This window comes from Bison bison, unplaced genomic scaffold (genome assembly GCF_000754665.1).
Source record: "Bison bison bison isolate TAMUID 2011002044 unplaced genomic scaffold, Bison_UMD1.0 scf7180017864440, whole genome shotgun sequence".
NCBI lineage: Eukaryota > Metazoa > Chordata > Mammalia > Artiodactyla > Bovidae > Bison > Bison bison.
Window position 1 is genome coordinate 3,692,450 of NW_011495002.1, and position 5,116 is coordinate 3,697,565.

The 5,116-nt window shown below is 41.6% G+C and overlaps 1 protein-coding gene across 1 annotated transcript in view; it reads left to right on the top strand.

Moving 5' to 3' along the window:
- The window catches only part of BASP1 (brain abundant, membrane attached signal protein 1), a 56,171-nt gene that overhangs the window by 1,347 nt on the left and 49,708 nt on the right, over positions 1–5,116 (top strand). The window lies entirely within an intron of this gene.

Genomic DNA, 5,116 nt, shown 5'->3' on the forward strand with positions numbered 1-5,116 from the left:
CAGAAGACGAAGGGTGGGGGTGGGGCGGGGCGGGAGTGTAAGGGGGAGAAGGGATACGGGGGGACGTGGTGTGATCAGAAGGAAGGAGGTGGCTTTTTGGTTCAGCAAATGGGTTTCCTTGGCCGCTGGGACTCCTGAATCTTGGCTTGGGGTGGGCGAGGAATGCGAGGTTCACACGACAACGTGCCTTCCGAAGCACCACTGAGTCCATCAGAGCCCCAGCCCCGGACGGGGCCGAGCTGCCTTGCCATTAACCTGTGGGCTCCATCTGAGCGTTTCCTTGTCTCCAGTACTCAGTTCGGAGAATGCGCTGGGCGCCTCCTCTGGCGGCCCTGGCCCGGAGGGTGTGAGCTTGAACCTGACAGCGCGCGGCCCTTCGCCGCCCAGCCCGGCCGGGAGCGAAGGTTTGGGGTTTAGTAGGTTTTGCCTAAAGCGCTAACACTGAAACCCGACGCCTAGCCCCTGTTCCCCCTTCTTCGCCCAATCGCCTCCTCCCTCCTTCCGCAAAGAATAAAAATTGCAGAATCCTTGGATCCGAGCGCACACACAATGCGTGGCTACAAACCGCATTCTTTTCATGAATATTCATCGAACGCTTGGCTGGGCTCCTTATCTGCTTCCTCAAGAGACATTTCCGCCTTGAAACGAACTCCGTGAACAGTCTTTGCCTGTGTAATTTTCACCCTGCTTAAAATAACGCAGCGCACATGGGTGCATTTTTTAGTACCTGGAACAGGATTGACAACCACGCCTCGGTCTGCCGCGAGGCCACTAGCATATCTGCGGCAGGTTAAAATCAAACACTGTCATAGAGGTGGTCTTCCTGCATTAGGGGTGTGGATCAGCCTCGCAGGGATTACAACCGGGCTCACAGACCTCAGTACTGCGGGCAAAATGAATGAATCCGGACTGTAATTACCTATTCCTTTGTCTTGGCCTCGCGCATGCGCCGGAGAGCAGGGTGTGGAGGGCCCGGGCCGACCCATCTGATCCCTCCATCACCCACCCACCCACTCCCTTCCCAAGCCCAGGAACAAAGGCGTTTGCCCTAAATGTTGCGTGAAACCCTTGGATACAGATGACAGTTTCCCCCCACCCCGTGCGTGTATTTCTTCTCCTAGGCTATCTCATCTTTTGCCTTCTTAGCCATTTCAGTTGATGAAAAATAAGATTAGCCTTGATGCTGAGGGCAAACTGTGGGGTTTAATGTTTTTGTAACCGAACACTGCTCTTTTCCTTTTTCGTGCTGTTCATTGTTCTTTTTCCTGTAACATATCGCACTGCAGTGATGGTGGCCCTATTAATTTGCATCAGTTAACCGTTTGTCTGAAAGGTTTTTGCTGCTGGCCGTTTGATGAAGGGACATTGGTCTCAAAAATGACAGTGGTTCTTGCCCCTGGTGTCACTATGGGAAAAATTAAGACATTTGGCATTTCTTCAAACAAGAGGGCCTACAAAACCCAGAGATGAGAAAATGGTTACTTTGTCAGGATCCTAACGCTGTTTTCTTTTGATTCCTACCTCATTGTTTCATTAGGAAAATCCAAGAAGAACCCCATGGAGATGGAGACCACTGGTAGGGGAGGAAGAAGGCAGATGGGGCTGCTGGGGTGAAGATGGTCTATTAAGTTCTGAATTTTTCTTTTCCATATATATCGATATATGTGTCCATATATATATGGACATACACACACACATTTGATGGTTGATGACTGATTTTTCTTTCCAGTGATGCAGACTATGGCCTCTTTTTGGGCCAGTTTGTTCTACCAACTAAAAAGAGACTTAACTGTTCTGTATAAAAAGGAGCTAAATAATTATATTTTTGCCATGGTACATTACACTTGAAAGAATTTTATGTTTCAGTATTCTCAGTACACCCCGGTAAGACAACACGTGGCAGGAAAATGGAAATTATCTCTTTTGTTCCTGTTAATAAGACTTGATATTGATCAAGTTGAATGTATCAGCACCTTTATTTAATATGGAGGGTAGCCGCCTGCTACCCACTGTCCTCCATAGTATTGGGTGGATTTTTTAGGGTTTAGAGGGCTAGGGGTAGGTTTTTTTTCTTTAGGTTATGTTTTTGAGAAACAGATGAGTCGGAGTATAGATCACATGCAGTAACGAGTATATACCAATATGCCCCCAATTCGATGAGTCTCAGGTTTTTGAGCAAGACCATTTTTAAATTGAATTATAAATGATGGGTTACCTTATTTTTTTACTCGGCTAGCTTTTTGGCAAGCTTTAGCAGGTGGAGAAAGGGAGCTGAGCCTTTTGACAAAATGCGCCAACAATGACCATATTATCAGTGGCGCCACTGGCGTATCTCTCCTTAACTGATGCACTTGCTCATTATGCAGGCGGAAGAGAACCTTTTCTCCCCACAGACCACCCTAATTTGAACATCTGATTTGAATGGAAGAGTCCTACAGGGCTCTGGCTCCTTATCTTTGGAGGCATCCGTTGCAATCTTCCTGGATTTACTAGAACAAACCATATTATAATCTAAGGTGTGACGTATTCTGTCTCATTAATTTTTGTCTTTAAAATTTTTTTCATATTAAGGACAATTTCAAACCATTTTCATTCCGCAATCAAGATAAGGGGAATATGAAAAACTTAGGAGATTTGGTCACTGTTAAATGGATGTCTGTAATATCCACTGTAATTTTGTAAAAAATTACCAAAATCCAAAACCATTTTTAAGGAAAGTAAGGTGTATACATATGTATACACACACACACAATTTGTATATATATATATATATATATATACTCATGTTATAAAATAAATTTTATTACTGATATGAAACAAAATAGTTGGTACAGAATATCATTTTATAGTGCTTCATGTTGGTCTTTGGAAAATAATCAGTTTTCTGTTTTTCTCAGTATGTATATAGAAAGGAGAGCCTAGCTAGTCTACTAAGATGCTCGTTTCCAATTTTTACCAGTGTACCCCTGAAATAAATGGGTTGCATTGAGCATCTTAGCATGTTCATTTAGGTTCTTAAACATTCACATGAAAGCATTTTAAAAGCTGTAATAAACAAATGCTTATAGTAAACAGAAGATTTATAAAGTTGCTCTGCCTTATTTTTGTTATTGTTTGTAAAATTTTGTTTTGAAAATATTTAAAAAGAGGCCTGCTCACTATTGTTCATCAAAAGCAATTTATTTCCTTTGGTGTCTGATTCTGTTGAAAGAGATGTTCTGAATTGCTTAGGTCTTTATCTTTCTAATATGTAGTTTTAACCTACTACTTTATTTATATCCTCTATCAAAAGATTAACATCTTGAAGATTATTTTAGTTGGTAAACTGGAAGCCAGGTACTGTGGAGGTAAAACTGAGCTTGTATATGAGTTGAAGTTCTGGAGGTGGGTGGGGGGATGGGAGCAGAATCTGTTGTTTTATCAAGTTTTCTTAACGCATTGAATCCTTTCCATTTATTCTGACTCTTAAGACTTTGGGTAATACAATGCATTGGGAACTTTACTTTGCAGCTTAAGTCTGGTGGATTAGTATCAGGAAATAACCCAGGCTGTGAATAGCCAGAATGTTTTTTAGAGAGAAAATATTCTTGATAGGGGGGTTTCCTAGGGTGTAGTCGAAAGGAGAGTCAGTTTGAAAAATCTCTAGGCACTGGCTGGGCCACTTTGACCAAATTGCTTCAAACCGCTCTGAATTTCATTTTATCCAATTGTAAAACTGGAGTAATAATTCCTAATTTTAGGCTATAAAAAGGATCGCACATGTCTGAAAAGGGCGTAAGTACAGTGGCCGGCTCCTCGGGCCCCTCGCCCTCTCAGTCTGCATTTTCAACGTAGCCATCAGTGCGAATGACATCAGTAACTAATTTCTGTATACTGAGCTGTGTTTTTGTTCCATGCTGATTAAGACTTGAGGGTTTCAGTATATTCAGTCAGAAATAGGATATTTTCAAACCTCATGGAGATACATATTTGAAATTCTATGAAACACCGTATGAGAGTTTGATCCCAAGTAGACTGAATGATGCCAGAATGGCCACCCTCACTGAATTTCCCACAGCTGCCTACATAACTCAAGAGATGGCATTTCAGTTCTTTTGAGAAAATACAGGGGTGGTCTTAAAACCACAGAAGTTCCCAACCTGCCCAAAGATTTTTGTTAAATCCATCCCCTCCCCTGCTATCAAGACAGACATCTAGGTAAGTGTCACGTAAGAAAAAAATGTCCAGTAAATCTTATCAGAAGTAAATGATAATCATCTAGATCTTACCAGTGGATAGTTAAATTGTAATTTTGAAAACACACAAGCCTAGGAAGCAAAGTGATTAAACGACATTCTCTTCTTTGTTCTGGAACTCAGAAATGGGATGACGTGGAAGCCGAGTCTCATAGTATATTTTTCTTCTTCTGCACCCTAAGGGTTTAAGGAACATTAAAAATCAGGCTTTCCAAAAGCAGTAGATGTTTTTGAACAAAAACAGGGAAAGCCAGAGTTTTTTTGACTAGCCAAGGAAGTCAGAGAGGGGAGGTGGTAATTGAGCATGCCTCGAAGTCTTGGAGTAAATTCCTGAAAGCTTTAGAGTCTTTGAAATGGAAGCCATCTGCAAGCACCACAGGGACCCAGGTCATAAGGACACATTTCAAGATTATAAGAAAATGGTGTTCAGTTGGGAAGGCCAAGTATTTCCACATTTCCTTCTTATCACTTAAGAGGCTTTCTAAACTTGTTTTTGGATTGATTTATTTTCTTAATCATTTTGAATGACTTAAGAATTTCGTTTCAGCCATTTACTAGCTGTGTGACCTTTGTCGAATTGTTTAACTTCTCTGTGCTTCAATTCTCATCTGTAAAATGAAGATTACAATATAGAGTTTCTGTAAAGATTAAGTAATCAGGGGAATGCCTCCCACATTCTGTGTACCTTTATAATACACACTCACTGTAGAGAGGTGAGCAGACCAGCTTTCTTTACTTCATCCTCTGTATCTATAGCTGTTTATATTCTTATTTCGAAGGTTATTATTGCAAGAAAGTCTGGTGGGGGTACCTTGGACAGGAGTTGGTAGAACATAGAAAGCTGGTTTAGAAAAGCCTCCAGATATAGCTCTGATACCTTG